General features: G+C 42.2%; 23 non-coding genes and 6 pseudogenes across 23 annotated transcripts; all 29 read right to left on the bottom strand.

The window, feature by feature from the left end:
• Window positions 1–495: 495 nt before the first annotated feature.
• LOC113757745 lies at window positions 496–616 on the bottom strand (annotated as a pseudogene).
• Window positions 617–1,032: 416 nt separating this feature from the next.
• Window positions 1,033–1,151, bottom strand: LOC113757721. The gene has a single exon (XR_003466457.1). It is a non-coding gene; the product is annotated as a 5S ribosomal RNA (ribosomal RNA).
• A 415-nt stretch (window positions 1,152–1,566) lies between these two features.
• On the bottom strand, window positions 1,567–1,685 carry LOC113757726. Its single transcript, XR_003466462.1, has one exon. It is a non-coding gene; the product is annotated as a 5S ribosomal RNA (ribosomal RNA).
• Window positions 1,686–2,101: 416 nt separating this feature from the next.
• On the bottom strand, window positions 2,102–2,220 carry LOC113757740. Its single transcript, XR_003466476.1, has one exon. It is a non-coding gene; the product is annotated as a 5S ribosomal RNA (ribosomal RNA).
• Window positions 2,221–2,635: 415 nt separating this feature from the next.
• LOC113757737 lies at window positions 2,636–2,754 on the bottom strand. The gene has a single exon (XR_003466473.1). It is a non-coding gene; the product is annotated as a 5S ribosomal RNA (ribosomal RNA).
• Window positions 2,755–3,169: 415 nt separating this feature from the next.
• On the bottom strand, window positions 3,170–3,288 carry LOC113757723. Its single transcript, XR_003466459.1, has one exon. It is a non-coding gene; the product is annotated as a 5S ribosomal RNA (ribosomal RNA).
• Window positions 3,289–3,703: 415 nt separating this feature from the next.
• On the bottom strand, window positions 3,704–3,824 carry LOC113757743 (annotated as a pseudogene).
• Window positions 3,825–4,298: 474 nt separating this feature from the next.
• Window positions 4,299–4,417, bottom strand: LOC113757750. Its single transcript, XR_003466479.1, has one exon. It is a non-coding gene; the product is annotated as a 5S ribosomal RNA (ribosomal RNA).
• Window positions 4,418–4,841: 424 nt separating this feature from the next.
• LOC113757748 lies at window positions 4,842–4,960 on the bottom strand (annotated as a pseudogene).
• Window positions 4,961–5,376: 416 nt separating this feature from the next.
• LOC113757731 lies at window positions 5,377–5,495 on the bottom strand. Its single transcript, XR_003466467.1, has one exon. It is a non-coding gene; the product is annotated as a 5S ribosomal RNA (ribosomal RNA).
• A 415-nt stretch (window positions 5,496–5,910) lies between these two features.
• On the bottom strand, window positions 5,911–6,029 carry LOC113757736. Its single transcript, XR_003466472.1, has one exon. It is a non-coding gene; the product is annotated as a 5S ribosomal RNA (ribosomal RNA).
• Window positions 6,030–6,444: 415 nt separating this feature from the next.
• On the bottom strand, window positions 6,445–6,563 carry LOC113757749. The gene has a single exon (XR_003466478.1). It is a non-coding gene; the product is annotated as a 5S ribosomal RNA (ribosomal RNA).
• Window positions 6,564–6,978: 415 nt separating this feature from the next.
• On the bottom strand, window positions 6,979–7,097 carry LOC113757722. The gene has a single exon (XR_003466458.1). It is a non-coding gene; the product is annotated as a 5S ribosomal RNA (ribosomal RNA).
• Window positions 7,098–7,513: 416 nt separating this feature from the next.
• On the bottom strand, window positions 7,514–7,631 carry LOC113757735. The gene has a single exon (XR_003466471.1). It is a non-coding gene; the product is annotated as a 5S ribosomal RNA (ribosomal RNA).
• A 431-nt stretch (window positions 7,632–8,062) lies between these two features.
• On the bottom strand, window positions 8,063–8,184 carry LOC113757747 (annotated as a pseudogene).
• Window positions 8,185–8,600: 416 nt separating this feature from the next.
• LOC113757734 lies at window positions 8,601–8,719 on the bottom strand. The gene has a single exon (XR_003466470.1). It is a non-coding gene; the product is annotated as a 5S ribosomal RNA (ribosomal RNA).
• Window positions 8,720–9,114: 395 nt separating this feature from the next.
• LOC113757746 lies at window positions 9,115–9,234 on the bottom strand (annotated as a pseudogene).
• A 987-nt stretch (window positions 9,235–10,221) lies between these two features.
• LOC113757738 lies at window positions 10,222–10,340 on the bottom strand. The gene has a single exon (XR_003466474.1). It is a non-coding gene; the product is annotated as a 5S ribosomal RNA (ribosomal RNA).
• Window positions 10,341–10,754: 414 nt separating this feature from the next.
• Window positions 10,755–10,873, bottom strand: LOC113757727. Its single transcript, XR_003466463.1, has one exon. It is a non-coding gene; the product is annotated as a 5S ribosomal RNA (ribosomal RNA).
• Window positions 10,874–11,289: 416 nt separating this feature from the next.
• LOC113757742 lies at window positions 11,290–11,408 on the bottom strand (annotated as a pseudogene).
• Window positions 11,409–11,823: 415 nt separating this feature from the next.
• On the bottom strand, window positions 11,824–11,942 carry LOC113757730. The gene has a single exon (XR_003466466.1). It is a non-coding gene; the product is annotated as a 5S ribosomal RNA (ribosomal RNA).
• A 414-nt stretch (window positions 11,943–12,356) lies between these two features.
• LOC113757729 lies at window positions 12,357–12,475 on the bottom strand. Its single transcript, XR_003466465.1, has one exon. It is a non-coding gene; the product is annotated as a 5S ribosomal RNA (ribosomal RNA).
• A 416-nt stretch (window positions 12,476–12,891) lies between these two features.
• Window positions 12,892–13,010, bottom strand: LOC113757733. Its single transcript, XR_003466469.1, has one exon. It is a non-coding gene; the product is annotated as a 5S ribosomal RNA (ribosomal RNA).
• Window positions 13,011–13,426: 416 nt separating this feature from the next.
• On the bottom strand, window positions 13,427–13,545 carry LOC113757739. The gene has a single exon (XR_003466475.1). It is a non-coding gene; the product is annotated as a 5S ribosomal RNA (ribosomal RNA).
• A 415-nt stretch (window positions 13,546–13,960) lies between these two features.
• Window positions 13,961–14,079, bottom strand: LOC113757725. Its single transcript, XR_003466461.1, has one exon. It is a non-coding gene; the product is annotated as a 5S ribosomal RNA (ribosomal RNA).
• Window positions 14,080–14,495: 416 nt separating this feature from the next.
• On the bottom strand, window positions 14,496–14,614 carry LOC113757744. The gene has a single exon (XR_003466477.1). It is a non-coding gene; the product is annotated as a 5S ribosomal RNA (ribosomal RNA).
• A 415-nt stretch (window positions 14,615–15,029) lies between these two features.
• LOC113757724 lies at window positions 15,030–15,148 on the bottom strand. Its single transcript, XR_003466460.1, has one exon. It is a non-coding gene; the product is annotated as a 5S ribosomal RNA (ribosomal RNA).
• A 416-nt stretch (window positions 15,149–15,564) lies between these two features.
• Window positions 15,565–15,683, bottom strand: LOC113757732. Its single transcript, XR_003466468.1, has one exon. It is a non-coding gene; the product is annotated as a 5S ribosomal RNA (ribosomal RNA).
• Window positions 15,684–16,099: 416 nt separating this feature from the next.
• LOC113757728 lies at window positions 16,100–16,218 on the bottom strand. The gene has a single exon (XR_003466464.1). It is a non-coding gene; the product is annotated as a 5S ribosomal RNA (ribosomal RNA).
• Between the last annotated feature and the right edge of the window lie 130 nt (window positions 16,219–16,348).

Here is a 16,348-nt window from a genome sequence, read left to right as displayed (position 1 = left end):
TAATACTGCTCACGCCCAAGCACGCTTAACTTCGGAGTTCTGATGGGATCCGGTGCATTAGTGCTGGTATGATCGCACCCGCCATGTTCTTTTCGCTTTATTCTTTTAAACTACCCCGTCCTGCGAAGCAGTGTGGCTTTTCTAGACCGAAATTCATTTTAAGCGTCAATTGAAGCATTTTCCTCTTATCCTTTTATTTATTTACTTTATATTTTTTTTTGTTATTGATTTGCCCCCTGTTTTTTTCCATCATCCCGCAACTCTAAATTATCATGAAATCAATCCTTCACACTTGCGCTGATACATTTGCGCCGACAAATTTGAGCGACGATTCGGGCTTTGATCGAGCCGTACCGTTCCTGATTTGTCTCGCGCCTTCAGATCCGCCTTCATGCTTCGAGAAGAAGCAAAATATAAAGCAATCGTTCCGAAGGACCTAAATTACTACAGGATAAAGAACGAATAGAAATTTTGAATTTCGAAACAAAAAAGAGAGGGGTGCAACAAGAGGAATTCCCAGGGGGTCACCCATCCTAGTACTACTCTCGCCCAAGCATGCTTAACTTCGGAGTTCTGATGGGATTTTCGTTCCATTAGTGCTGGTATGATCGCACCCGCCATGTTCCTTTCGCTTTATTCTTTTAAACCATCCCGTCCTGCGAAGCAGTGTGGTTTTTCTAGACCGGAATTCCTTTTAAGCGTCAATTCAAGTATTTTCCTCTTACCCTTTTTTTTATTTGCTTTCATATTTTTTTTTGTTATTGATTTGCACCCTGTTTTTTTCCCTCATCGCGCAACTCTAAATTGCCATGAAATCAATCCATCACGCTTGCGCTGATACATTTGCGCCGACAAATTTGAGCGACGATCCGGGTTTTGATCGAGCCGTACCGTTCCTGATTTGTCTCGCGCCTTCAGATCCGCCTTCATTCGTCGACAAGAAGCAAAATATGAAGCAATCGTTCCGACGGAGCTAAATTACTACAGGATAAAGAACGAATACGAAATTTGGATTTCGAAACAAAAAAAAGAGGGGTGCAACACGAGAACTTCCCAGGGGGTCACCCATTCTAGTACTACTCTCGCCCAAGCACGCTTAACTTCGGAGTTCTGATGGGATCCGGTGCATTAGTGCTAGTATGATCGCACCCGCCATGTTCCTTTCGCTTTATTCTTTTAAACTACCCCGTCCTGCGAAGCAGTGTGGCTTTTCTAGACCGGAATTCATTTTAAGCGTCAATTGAAGCATTTTCCTCTTATCCTTTTATTTATTTACTTTATATTTTTTTTTGTTATTGATTTGCACCCTGTTTTTTTCCATCATCCCGCAACTCTAAATTATCATAAAATCAATCCTTCACGCTTGCGGTGATACATTTGCGCCGACAAATTTGAGCGACGATCCGGGCTTTGATCGAGCCGTACCGTTCCTGATTTGTCTCGCGCCTTCAGATCCGCCTTCATGCGTCGACAAGAAGCAAAATATGAAGCAATCGTTCCGACGGAGCTAAATTACTACAGGATAAAGAACGAATACGAAATTTGGATTTCGAAACAAAAAAAAGAGGGGTGCAACACGAGAACTTCCCAGAGGGTCACCCATTATAGTACTACTCTCGCCCAACCACGCTTAATTTCGGAGTTCTGATGGGATCCGGTGCATTAGTGCTGGTATGATCGCTCCCGCCATATTCCTTTCGCTTTATTCTTTTAAACTACCCCGTCCTGCGAAGCAGTGTGGCTTTTTTAGACCGAAATTCATTTTAAGCGTCAATTCAAGCATTTTTCTCTTATCCTTATATTTATTTGCTTTCATATTTTTTTTTGTTATTGATTTGCACCCAATTTTTTTTCGTCATCGCGCAACAATAAATTGTCATGAAATTAATCCATCACGCTTGCGCTGATACATTTGCGCCGACAAATTTGAGCGATGATCCGGGCTTTGATCGAGCCGTACCGTTCCTGAATTCTCTCGCGCCTTCAGATCCGCCTTCATGCTTCGAGAAGAAGCAAAATATAAAGCAATCGTTTCGAAGGACCTAAATTACTACAGGATAAAGAACGAATAGAAAATTTGAATTTCGAAACAAAATAGAGTGCGGTGCAACAAGAGGAATTCCCAGGGGGTCACCCGTCCTAATACTGCTCACGCCCAAGCACGCTTAACTTCGGAGTTCTGATGGGATACGGTGCATTAGTGCTGGTATGATCGCTCCCACAACGTTCCTTTCGCTTTATTCTTTTAAACTACCCCGTCCAGCGAAGCAGTGTGGCTTTTCTAGACCGGAATTCATTTTAAGCGTCAATTGAAGCATTTTCCTCTTATACTTTTATTTATTTACTTTATATTTTTTTTTGTTATTGATTTGCACCCTGTTTTTTTCCATCATCCCGCAACTCTAAATTATCATAAAATCAATCCTTCACGCTTGCGGGGATACATTTGCGCCGACAAATTTGAGCGACGATCCGGGCTTTGATCGAGCCGTACCGTTCCTGATTTGTCTCGCGCCTTCAGATCCTCCTTCACGCTTCGACAAGAAGCAAAATATTAAGCAATCGTTCCGAAGGACCTAAATTACTACAGGATAAAGAACGAATAGAAAATTTGAATTTCGAAACAAAAAAGAGTGGGGTGCAACAAGAGGAATTCCCAGGGGGTCACCCGTCCTAATACTGCTCACGCCCAAGCACGCTTAACTTCGGAGTTCTGATGGGATACGGTGCATTAGTGCTGGTATGATCGCACCCACAACGTTCCTTTCACTTTATTCTTTTAAACTACCCCGTCCAGCGAAGCAGTGTGGCTTTTCTAGACCGGAATTCATTTTAAGCGTCAATTGAAGCATTTTCCTCTTATACTTTTATTTATTTACTTTATATTTTTTTTTGTTATTGATTTGCACCCTGTTTTTTTCCATCATCCCGCAACTCTAAATTATCATAAAATCAATCCTTCACGCTTGCGGTGATACATTTGCGCCGACAAATTTGAGCGATGATCCGGGCTTTGATCGAGCCGTACCGTTCCTGAATTCTCTCGCGCCTTCAGATCCGCCTTCATGCTTCGAGAAGAAGCAAAATATAAAGCAATCGTTCCGAAGGACCTAAATTACTACAGGATAAAGAACGAATAGAAAATTTGAATTTCGAAACAAAAAAGAGTGGGGTGCAACAAGAGGAATTCCCAGGGGGTCACCCGTCCTAATACTGCTCACGCCCAAGCACGCTTAACTTCGGAGTTCTGATGGGATCCGGTGCATTAGTGCTGGTATGATCGCACCCGCCATGTTCTTTTCGCTTTATTCTTTTAAACTACCCCGTCCTGCGAAGCAGTGTGGCTTTTCTAGACCGAAATTCATTTTAAGCGTCAATTGAAGCATTTTCCTCTTATCCTTTTATTTATTTACTTTATATTTTTTTTTGTTATTGATTTGCCCCCTGTTTTTTTCCATCATCCCGCAACTCTAAATTATCATGAAATCAATCCTTCACACTTGCGCTGATACATTTGCGCCGACAAATTTGAGCGACGATTCGGGCTTTGATCGAGCCGTACCGTTCCTGATTTGTCTCGCGCCTTCAGATCCGCCTTCATGCTTCGAGAAGAAGCAAAATATAAAGCAATCGTTCCGAAGGACCTAAATTACTACAGGATAAAGAACGAATAGAAATTTTGAATTTCGAAACAAAAAAGAGAGGGGTGCAACAAGAGGAATTCCCAGGGGGTCACCCATCCTAGTACTACTCTCGCCCAAGCATGCTTAACTTCGGAGTTCTGATGGGATTTTCGTTCCATTAGTGCTGGTATGATCGCACCCGCCATGTTCCTTTCGCTTTATTCTTTTAAACCATCCCGTCCTGCGAAGCAGTGTGGTTTTTCTAGACCGGAATTCCTTTTAAGCGTCAATTCAAGTATTTTCCTCTTACCCTTTTTTTTATTTGCTTTCATATTTTTTTTTGTTATTGATTTGCACCCTGTTTTTTTCCCTCATCGCGCAACTCTAAATTGCCATGAAATCAATCCATTTTTTTTTTTTTTTCCCACGCTTGCGGGCTTGAATTTTTTTTTAAACAATTTTTTTGGCGCCGGGGAAGGGGAACCCCCCAAAAAAAATTTTTGAGCGACGATCCGGGCTTTGATCGAGCCGTACCGTTCCTGATTTGTCTCGCGCCTTCAGATCCGCCTTCATGCTTCGACAAGAAGCAAAATATGAAGCAATCGTTCCGACGGAGCTAAATTACTACAGGATAAAGAACGAATACGAAATTTGGATTTCGAAACAAAAAAGAGAGGGGTGCAACACGAGGACTTCCCAGGGGGTCACCCATCCTAGTACTACTCTCGCACAAGCACGCTTAACTTCGGAGTTCTGATGGGATTCGGTGCATTAGTGCTGGTATGATCGCACCGGCCATGTTCCTTTCGCTTTATTCTTTTAAACCATCCCGTCCTGCGAAGCAGTGTGGTTTTTCTAGACCGGAATTCCTTTTAAGCGTCAATTCAAGTATTTTCCTCTTACCCTTTTTTTTATTTGCTTTCATATTTTTTTTTGTTATTGATTTGCACCCTGTTTTTTTCCGTCATCGCGCAACAATAAATTGTCATGAAATTAATCCATCACGCTTGCGCTGATACATTTGCGCCGACAAATTTGAGCGACGATCCGGGCTTTGATCGAGCCGTACCGTTCCTGATTTGTCTCGCGCCTTCAGATCCTCCTTCACGCTTCGACAAGAAGCAAAATATTAAGCAATCGTTCCGACGGAGCTAAATTACTACAGGATAAAGAAAGAATAGGAAATTTGGATTTCGAAACAAAAAAAAAGAGTGGGTTTGCCAACACCCTGAGAACGTCCAGAAGGGTCACCAATCCTAGTACTACTCTCGCCCAACCACGCTTAATTTCGGAGTTCTGATGGGATCCGGTGCATTAGTGCTGGTATAATCGCTCCCGCCATATTCCTTTCGCTTTATTCTTTTAAACTACCCCGTCCTGCGAAGCAGTGTGGCTTTTTTAGACCGAAATTCATTTTAAGCGTCAATTCAAGCATTTTTCTCTTATCCTTATATTTATTTGCTTTCATATTTTTTTTTGTTATTGATTTGCACCCTATTTTTTTCCGTCATCGCGCAACAATAAATTGTCATGAAATTAATCCATCACGCTTGCGCTGATACATTTGCGCCGACAAATTTGAGCGATGATCCGGGCTTTGATCGAGCCGTACCGTTCCTGAATTCTCTCGCGCCTTCAGATCCGCCTTCATGCTTCGAGAAGAAGCAAAATATAAAGCAATCGTTCCGAAGGACCTAAATTACTACAGGATAAAGAACGAATAGAAAATTTGAATTTCGAAACAAAAAAGAGAGGGGTGCAACAAGAGGAATTCCCAAGGGGTCACCCATCCTAATACTGCTCACGCCCAAGCACGCTTAACTTCGGAGTTCTGATGGGATACGGTGCATTAGTGCTGGTATGATCGCACCCACAACGTTCCTTTCGCTTTATTCTTTTAAACTACCCCGTCCAGCGAAGCAGTGTGGCTTTTCTAGACCGGAATTCATTTTAAGCGTCAATTGAAGCATTTTCCTCTTATACTTTTATTTATTTACTTTATATTTTTTTTTGTTATTGATTTGCACCCTGTTTTTTTCCATCATCCCGCAACTCTAAATTATCATAAAATCAATCCTTCACGCTTGCGGTGATACATTTGCGCCGACAAATTTGAGCGATGATCCGGGCTTTGATCGAGCCGTACCGTTCCTGATTTGTCTTGCGCCTTCGGATCCTCCTTCACGCTTCGACAAGAAGCAAAATATTAAGCAATCGTTCCGAAGGACCTAAATTACTACAGGATAAAGAACGAATAGAAAATTTGAATTTCGAAACAAAAAAGAGTGGGGTGCAACAAGAGGAATTCCCAGGGGGTCACCCGTCCTAATACTGCTCACGCCCAAGCACGCTTAACTTCGGAGTTCTGATGGGATACGGTGCATTAGTGCTGGTATGATCGCACCCACAACGTTCCTTTCACTTTATTCTTTTAAACTACGCCGTCCAGCGAAGCAGTGTGGCTTTTCTAGACCGGAATTCATTTTAAGCGTCAATTGAAGCATTTTCCTCTTATACTTTTATTTATTTACTTTATATTTTTTTTTGTTATTGATTTGCACCCTGTTTTTTTCCATCATCCCGCAACTCTAAATTATCATAAAATCAATCCTTCACGCTTGCGGTGATACATTTGCGCCGACAAATTTGAGCGATGATCCAGGCTTTGATCGAGCCGTACCGTTCCTGAATTCTCTCGCGCCTTCAGATCCGCCTTCATGCTTCGAGAAGAAGCAAAATATAAAGCAATCGTTCCGAAGGACCTAAATTACTACAGGATAAAGAACGAATAGAAAATTTGAATTTCGAAACAAAAAAGAGTGGGGTGCAACAACAGGAATTCCCAGGGGGTCACCCGTCCTAATACTGCTCACGCCCAAGCACGCTTAACTTCGGAGTTCTGATGGGATCCGGTGCATTAGTGCTGGTATGATCGCACCCGCCATGTTCCTTTCGCTTTATTCTTTTAAACTACCCCGTCCAGCGAAGCAGTGTGGCTTTTCTAGACCGGAATTCATTTTAAGCGTCAATTGAAGCATTTTCCTCTTATACTTTTATTTATTTACTTTATATTTTTTTTTGTTATTGATTTGCACCCTGTTTTTTTCCATCATCCCGCAACTCTAAATTATCATAAAATCAATCCTTCACGCTTGCGGTGATACATTTGCGCCGACAAATTTGAGCGATGATCCGGGCTTTGATCGAGCCGTACCGTTCCTGAATTCTCTCGCGCCTTCAGATCCGCCTTCATGCTTCGAGAAGAAGCAAAATATAAAGCAATCGTTCCGAAGGACCTAAATTACTACAGGATAAAGAACGAATAAAAAATTTGAATTTCGAAACAAAAAAGAGTGGGGTGCAACAAGAGGAATTCCCAGGGGGTCACCCGTCCTAATACTGCTCACGCCCAAGCACGCTTAACTTCGGAGTTCTGATGGGATCCGGTGCATTAGTGCTGGTATGATCGCACCCGCCATGTTCTTTTCGCTTTATTCTTTTAAACTACCCCGTCCTGCGAAGCAGTGTGGCTTTTCTAGACCGAAATTCATTTTAAGTGTCAATTGAATCATTTTCCTATTATCCTTTTATTTATTTGCTTTCATATTTTTTTTTGTTATTGATTTGCCCCCTATTTTTTTCCATCATCCCGCAACTCTAAATTATCATGAAATCAATCCTTCACGCTTGCGCTGATACATTTGCGCCGACAAATTTGAGCGACGATCCGGGCTTTGATCGAGCCGTACCGTTCCTGATTTGTCTCGCGCCTTCAGATCCGCCTTCATGCTTCGAGAAGAAGCAAAATATAAGGCAATCGTTCCGAAGGACCTAAATTACTACAGGATAAAGAACGAATAGAAAATTTGAATTTCGAAACAAAAAAAAGAGGGGTGCAACAAGAGGAAATCCCATGGGTCACCCATCCTAGTACTACTCTCGCCCAAGCATGCTTAACTTCGGAGTTCTGATGGGATCCGGTGCATTAGTGCTGGTATGATCGCACCCGCCATGTTCCTTTCGCTTTATTCTTTTAAACTACCCCGTCCTGCGAAGCAGTGTGGCTTTTCTAGACCGAAATTCATTTTAAGCGTCAATTCAAGCATTTTTCTCTTATCCTTTTATTTATTTGCTTTCATATTTTTTTTTGTTATTGATTTGCCCCGCCTATTTTTTATCCATCATTCCCGCCAACTCTAAATTATCATGAAATCAATCCTTCACGCTTGCGCTTATACATTTCGCCGACAAATATTGAGCGAACGATCCGGGCTTTTGATCGAGCCCGTACCTGTTCCCTGATTTGTCTTCAACGCCTTCAGATTCCTCGCCTTTCACGGCTTCGACAAGAAGCAAAATATTAAGAATCGTTCCGACGAGTAAATTACTACAGGATAAAGAAGCGAATAGGAAATTTGGATTTTCGAAACAAAAAGAGAGGGGTGCAACAGCGAGGATTTCCCAGGGTGAGTCACCAATCATAGTACTACCTCTCGCCAAACACGCTTAATTTCGAAGTTCTGATGGGATCCGGTGCATTAGGGCTGGTATGATCGCACCCGCCATATTCCTTTCGCTTTATTCTTTTAAACTACCCCGTCCTGCGAAGCAGTGTGGCTTTTCTAGACCGAAATTCATTTTAAGCGTCAATTCAAGCATTTTCCTATTATCCTTTTATTTATTTGCTTTCATATTTTTTTTTGTTATTGATTTGCCCCCTGTTTTTTTCCATCATCCCGCAATTCTAAATTATCATGAAATCAATCCTTCACGCTTGCGCTGATACATTTGCGCCGACAAATTTGAGCGACGATCCGGGCTTTGATCGAGCCGTACCGTTCCTGATTTGTCTCGCGCCTTCAGATCCTCCTTCACGCTTCGACACGAAGCAAAATATTAAGCAATCGTTCCGACGGAGCTAAATTACTACAGGATAAAGAACGAATAGGAAATTTGAATTTCGAAACAAAAAAGAGAGGGGTGCATCACGAGGACTTCCCAGGGGGTCACCCATCCTAATACTGCTTACGCCCAAGCACGCTTAACTTCGGAGTTCTGATGGGATACGGTGCATTAGTGCTGGTATGATCGCACCCATAACGTTCCTTTCGCTTTATTCTTTTAAACTACCCCGTCCAGCGAAGCAGTGTGGCTTTTCTGGACCGGAATTCATTTTAAGCGTCAATTGAAGCATTTTCCTCTTATCCTTTTATTTATTTACTTTATATTTTTTTTGTTATTGATTTGCACCCTGTTTTTTTCCATCATCCCGCAACTCTAAATTATCATGAAATCAATCCTTCACGCTTGCGGTGATACATTTGCGTCGACAAATTTGATCGAGCCGTACCGTTCCTGATTTGTCTCGCGCCTTCAGATCCTCCTTCACGCTTCGACAAGAAGCAAAATATTAAGCAATCGTTCCGACGGAGCTAAATTACTACAGGATAAAGAACGAATAGGAAATTTGGATTTCGAAACAAAAAAAAGAGGGGTGCAACAAGAAGAATTCCCAGGGGGTCACCCATCCTAGTACTACTCTCGCCCAAGCATGCTTAACTTCGGAGAGGTTCTGATGGATCGGTGCATTAGTGCTGGTATGATCGCACCCGCCATTTCCTTTGCTTTATTCTTTTAACTAACCCGTCCTGCGAATACAGCAGATTTGTGGCTTGTTCTAGAGCCGAAATTCATTGTTAAGTGTCAATTGAAGCATTTTCGCTATTATCCTTTTATTTATTTGCTTTTCATATTTTTTTTTTGTTAGTTGATTTGCCCCCTGATTTTTCTTCCCAATCATCCCGCAACTCTAAATTATCATTGAAATCAGATCCTTCACGCTTGCGCTTGATAGAAAGTTTGCGCCGACAAATTTTGAGACGACGATCCGGGCTTTGATCGAGACCGTACCGGTTCCATGATGTTGTCTCACGCTTCAGATCCTCCTTCACGCTTCGACAAGAAGCAAAATATTAAGCAATCGTTCCGGACGGAGCGTAAATTACTACAGGAATAGAACGAATAGGAAAATTGGATTTCGAAACAAAAGAGAGGGGTGCAACACGAGGACTTCCCAGGGGGTCACCAATCCAAGTACTACTCTCGCCCAAACACGCTTAATTTCGGAAGTTTCTGATTGCGGATCCGGATTTTGCATTAGTGCTTGTATATCGCACCGCCATATTCCTTTCGCTTTATTCTTTTAAACTACCCCGTCCTTGCGAGCAGTTGGCTTTTCTAGACCGAAATCATTAAGCGTCCAATTCAAGCATTTTCCTATTTATCCTTTTATTTATTTTGCTTTCATATTTTTTTTGTTATTGATTTGGCCCCCTGTATTTTTTCCAATTCATTACCCCGCAACTCTAAATTATCATGAAATCAATCCTTCACGCTTGCGCTGATACATTTGCGCCGACAAATTTGAGCGACGATCCGGGCTTTGATCGAGCCGTACCGTTCCTAATTTGTCTCGCGCCTTCAGATCCTCCTTCACGCTTCGACACGAAGCAAAATATTAAGCAATCGTTCCGACGGAGCTAAATTACTACAGGATAAAGAACGAATAGGAAATTTGGATTTCGAAACAAAAAAGAGAGGGGTGCATCACGAGGACTTCCCAGGTGGTCACCCATCCTAATACTGCTTACGCCCAAGCACGCTTAACTTCGGAGTTCTGATGGGATACGGTGCATTAGTGCTGGTATGTTCGCACCCATAACGTTCCTTTCGCTTTATTCTTTTAAACTACCCCGTCCAACGAAGCAGTTTGGCTTTTCTGGACCGGAATTCATTTTAAGCGTCAATTGAAGTATTTTCCTCTTATCCTTTTATTTATTTACTTTATATTTTTTTTGTTATTGATTTGCACCCTGTTTTTTTCCATCATCCCGCAACTCTAAATTATCATGAAATCAATCCTTCACGCTTGCGGTGATACATTTGCGCCGACAAATTTGAGCGACGATCCGGGCTTTGATCGAGCCGTACCGTTCCTGATTTGTCTCGCGCCTTCAGATCCTCCTTCACGCTTCGACAAGAAGCAAAATATTAAGCAATCGTTCCGACGGAGCTAAATTACTACAGGATAAAGAACGAATAGGAAATTTGGATTTCGAAACAAAAAAAAGAGGGGTGCAACAAGAAGAATTCCCAGGGGGTCACCCATCCTAGTACTACTCTCGCCCAAGCATGCTTAACTTCGGAGTTCTGATGGGATCCGGTGCATTAGTGCTGGTATGATCGTACCCGCCATGTTCCTTTCACTTTATTCTTTTAAACTACCCCGTCCTGCGAAGCAGTGTGGCTTTTCTAGACCGAAATTCATTTTAAGCGTCAATTCAAGCATTTTTCTCTTACCCTTTTGTTTATTTGCTTTCATATTTTTTTTTGTTATTGATTTGCACCCTGTTTTTTTCCCTCATCGCGCAACAATAAATTGTCATCAAATCAATCCATCACGCTAGCGCTGATACATTTGCGCCGACAAATTTGAGCGATGATCCGGGCTTTGATCGAGCCGTACCGTTCCTGAATTCTCTCGCGCCTTCAGATCCGCCTTCATCCTTCGAGAAGAAGCAAAATATAAAGCAATCGTTCCGAAGGACCTAAATTACTACAGGATAAAGAACGAATAGAAAATTTGAATTTCGAAGCAAAAAAGAGAGGGGTGCAACAAGAACAATTCCCAAGGGGTCACCCATCCTAATACTGCTCACGCCCAAGCACGCTTAACTTCGGAGTTCTGATGGGATACGGTGCATTAGTGCTGGTATGATCTCACCCACAACGTTCCTTTCACTTTATTCTTTTAAACTACCCCGTCCAGCGAAGCAGTGTGGCTTTTCTAGACCGGAATTCATTTTAAGCGTCAATTGAAGCATTTTCCTCTTATCCTTTTATTTATTTACTTTATATTTTTTTTTGTTATTGATTTGCACCCTGTTTTTTTCCATCTTCCCGCAACTCTAAATTATCATGAAATCAATCCTTCACGCTTGCGGTGATACATTTGCGCCGACAAATTTGAGCGACGATCCGGGCTTTGATCGAGCCGTACCGTTCCTGATTTGTCTCGCGCCTTCAGATCCTCCTTCACGCTTCGACAAGAAGCAAAATATTAAGCAATCGTTCCGACGGAGCTAAATTACTACAGGATAAAGAACGAATAGGAAATTTGGATTTCGAAACAAAAAAGAGAGGGGTGCAACACGAGGACTTCCCAGGGGGTCACCAATCCAAGTACTACTCTCGCCCAAACACGCTTAATTTCGAAGTTCTGATGGGATCCGGTGCATTAGTGCTGGTATGATCGCACCCGCCATATTTCTTTCGCTTTATTCTTTTAAACTACCCCGTCCAGCGAAGCAGTGTGGCTTTTCTAGACCGGAATTCATTTTAAGCGTCAATTGAAGCATTTTCCTCTTATCCTTTTATTTATTTACTTTATATTTTTTTTGTTATTGATTTGCACCCTGTTTTTTTCCATCATCCCGCAACTCTAAATTATCATGAAATCAATGCTTCACGCTTGCGCTGATACATTTGCGCCGACAAATTTGAGCGACGATCCGGGCTTTGATCGAGCCGTACCGTTCCTGATTTGTCTCGCGCCTTCAGATCCTCCTTCACCCTTCGACAAGAAGCAAAATATTAAGCAATCGTTCCGACGGAGCTAAATTACTACAGGATAAAGAACGAATAGGAAATTTGGATTTCGAAACAAAAAAGAGAGGGGTGCAACACGAGGACTTCCCAGGGGGTCACCAATCCAAGTACTACTCTCGCCCAAACACGCTTAATTTCGAAGTTCTGATGGGATCCGGTGCATTAGTGCTGGTATGATCGCACCCGCCATATTCCTTTCGCTTTATTCTTTTAAACTACCCCGTCCTGCGAAGCAGTGTGGCTTTTCTAGACCGAAATTCATTTTAAGCGTCAATTCAAGCATTTTCCTATTATCCTTTTATTTATTTGCTTTCATATTTTTTTTTGTTATTGATTTGCCCCCTGTTTTTTTCCATCATCCCGCAACTCTAAATTGTCATGAAATCAATCCTTCACGCTTGCGCTGATACATTTGCGCCGACAAATTTGAGCGACGATCCGGGCTTTGATCGAGCCGTACCGTTCCTGATTTGTCTCGCGCCTTCAGATCCTCCTTCACGCTTCGACACGAAGCAAAATATTAAGCAATCGTTCCGACGGAGCTAAATTACTACAGGATAAAGAACGAATAGGAAATTTGAATTTCGAAACAAAAAAGAGAGGGGTGCATCACGAGGACTTCCCAGGGGGTCACCCATCCTAATACTGCTTACGCCCAAGCACGCTTAACTTCGGAGTTCTGATGGGATACGGTGCATTAGTGCTGGTATGATCGCACCCATAACGTTCCTTTCGCTTTATTCTTTTAAACTACCCCGTCCAGCGAAGCAGTGTGGCTTTTCTGGACCGGAATTCATTTTAAGCGTCAATTGAAGCATTTTCCTCTTATCCTTTTATTTATTTACTTTCATATTTTTTTTTGTTATTGATTTGCCCCCTATTTTTTTCCATCATCCCGCAACAATAAATTGTCATCAAATCAATCCATCACGCTAGCGCTGATACATTTGCGCCGACAAATTTGAGCGATGATCCGGGCTTTGATCGAGCCGTACCGTTCCTGAATTCTCTCGCGCCTTCAGATCCGCCTTCATCCTTCGAGAAGAAGCAAAATATAAAGCAATCGTTCCGAAGGACCTAAATTACTACAGGATAAAGAACGAATAGAAAATTTGAATTTCGAAGCAAAAAAGGGAGGGGTGCAACAAGAACAATTCCCAAGGGGTCACCCATCCTAATACTGCTCACGCCCAAGCACTCTTAACTTCGGAGTACTGATGGGATACGGTGCATTAGTGCTGGTATGATCGCACCCACAACGTTCCTTTCACTTTATTCTTGTAAACTACCCCGTCCAGCGAAGCAGTGTGGCATTTCTAGACCGGAATTCATTTTAAGCGTCAATTGAAGCATTTTCCTATTATCCTTTTATTTATTTACTTTATATTTTTTTTTGTTATTGATTTGCACCCTGTTTTTTTCCATCTTCCCGGAACTCTAAATTATCATGAAATCAATCCTTCACGCTTGCGGTGATACATTTGCGCCGACAAATTTGAGCGACGATCCGGGCTTTGATCGAGCCGTACCGTTCCTGATTTGTCTCGCGCCTTCAGATCCTCCTTCACGCTTTGACAAGAAGCAAAATATTAAGCAATCGTTCCGAAGGACCTAAATTACTACAGGATAAAGAACGAATAGAAAATTTGAATTTCGAAACAAAAAAGAGGGGGGTGCAACAAGAGGAATTCCCAGGGGGTCACCCATCCTAGTACTACTCTCGCCCAAGCATGCTTAACTTCGGAGTTCTGATGGGATCCGGTGCATTAGTGCTGGTATGATCGTACCCGCCATGTTCATTTCGCTTTATTCTTTTAAACTACCCCGTCCTGCGAAGCAGTGTGGCTTTTCTAGACCGAAATTCATTTTAAGCGTCAATTCAAGCATTTTCCTATTATCCTTTTATTTATTTGCTTTCATATTTTTTTTTGTTATTGATTTGCCCCCTGTTTTTTTCCATCATCCCGCAACTCTAAATTATCATGAAATCAATCCTTCACGCTTGCGCTGATACATTTGCGCCGACAAATTTGAGCGACGATTCGGGCTTTGATCGAGCCGTACCGTTCCTGATTTGTCTCGCGCCTTCAGATCCGCTTTCATGCTTCGAGAAGAAGCAAAATATAAAGCAATTGTTCCGAAGGACCTAAATTACTACAGGATAAAGAACGAATAGAAAATTTGAATTTCGAAACAAAAAAGAGAGGGGTGCAACAAGAGGAATTCCCAGGGGGTCACCCATCCTAGTACTACTCTCGCCCAAGCATGCTTAACTTCGGAGTTCTGATGGGATCCGGTGCATTAGTGCTGGTATGATCGCACCCGCCATGTTCCTTTCGCATTATTCTTTTAAACTACCCCGTCCAGCGAAGCAGTGTGGCTTTTCCAGACCGGAATTCATTTTAAGCGTCAATTGAAGCATTTTCCTCTTATCCTTTTATTTATTTACTTTATATTTTTTTTTGTTATTGATTTGCACCCTGTTTTTTTCCATCTTCCCGCAACTCTAAATTATCATGAAATCAATCCTTCACGCTTGCGGTGATACATTTGCGCCGACAAATTTGAGCGACGATCCGGGCTTTGATCGAGCCGTACCGTTCCTAATTTGTCTCGCGCCTTCAGATCCTCCTTCACGCTTTGACAAGAAGCAAAATATTAAGCAATCGTTCCGAAGGACCTAAATTACTACAGGATAAAGAACGAATAGAAAATTTGAATTTCGAAACAAAAAAGAGGGGGGTGCAACAAGAGGAATTCCCAGGGGGTCACCCATCCTAGTACTACTCTCGCCCAAGCATGCTTAACTTCGGAGTTCTGATGGGATCCGGTGCATTAGTGCTGGTATGATCGTACCCGCCATGTTCCTTTCGCTTTATTCTTTTAAACTACCCCGTCCTGCGAAGCAGTGTGGCTTTTCTAGACCGAAATTCATTTTAAGCGTCAATTCAAGCATTTTCCTATTATCCTTTTATTTATTTGCTTTCATATTTTTTTTTGTTATTGATATGCCCCCTGTTTTTTTCCATCATCCCGCAACTCTAAATTATCATGAAATCAATCCTTCACGCTTGCGCTGATACATTTGCGCCGACAAATTTGAGCGACGATCCGGGCTTTGATCGAGCCGTACCGTTCCTGATTTGTCTCGCGCCTTCAGATCCGCCTTCATGCTTCGAGAAGAAGCAAAATATAAGGCAATCGTTCCGAAGGACCTAAATTACTACAGGATAAAGAACGAATAGAAAATTTGAATTTCGAAACAAAAAAGAGAGGGGTGCAACAAGAGGAATTCCCAGGGGGTCACCCATCCTAGTACTACTCTCGCCCAAGCATGCTTAACTTCGGAGTTCTGATGGGATCCGGTGCATTAGTGCTGGTATGATCGCACCCGCCATGTTCCTTTCGCTTTATTCTTTTAAACTACCCCGTCCTGCGAAGCAGTGTGGCTTTTCTAGACCGAAATTCATTTTAAGTGTCAATTGAAGCATTTTCCTATTATCCTTTTATTTATTTGCTTTCATATTTTTTTTTGTTATTGATTTGCCCCCTATTTTTTTCCATCATCCCGCAACTCTAAATTATCATGAAATCAATCCTTCACGCTTGCGCTGATACATTTGCGCCGACAAATTTGAGCGACGATCCGGGCTTTGATCGAGCCGTACCGTTCCTGATTTGTCTCGCGCCTTCAGATCCTCCTTCACGCTTCGACAAGAAGCAAAATATTAAGCAATCGTTCCGACGGAGCTAAATTACTACAGGATAAAGAAAGAATAGGAAATTTGGATTTCGAAACAAAAAAGAGAGGGGTGCAACACGAGGACTTCCCAGGGGGTCACCAATCCAAGTACTACTCTCGCCCAAACACGCTTAATTTCGAAGTTCTGATGGGATCCGGTGCATTAGTGCTGGTATGATCGCACCCGCCATATTCCTTTCGCTTTATTCTTTTAAACTACCCCGTCCTGCGAAGCAGTGTGGCTTTTCTAGACCGAAATTCATTTTAAGCGTCAATTCAAGCATTTTCCTATTATCCTTTTATTTATTTGCTTTTT

This window comes from Coffea eugenioides, unplaced genomic scaffold (assembly GCF_003713205.1).
Source record: "Coffea eugenioides isolate CCC68of unplaced genomic scaffold, Ceug_1.0 ScVebR1_3270;HRSCAF=4456, whole genome shotgun sequence".
NCBI classification, from domain to species: Eukaryota; Viridiplantae; Streptophyta; class Magnoliopsida; order Gentianales; family Rubiaceae; genus Coffea; species Coffea eugenioides.
This window is presented reverse-complemented; position numbering and strand designations above follow the sequence as displayed.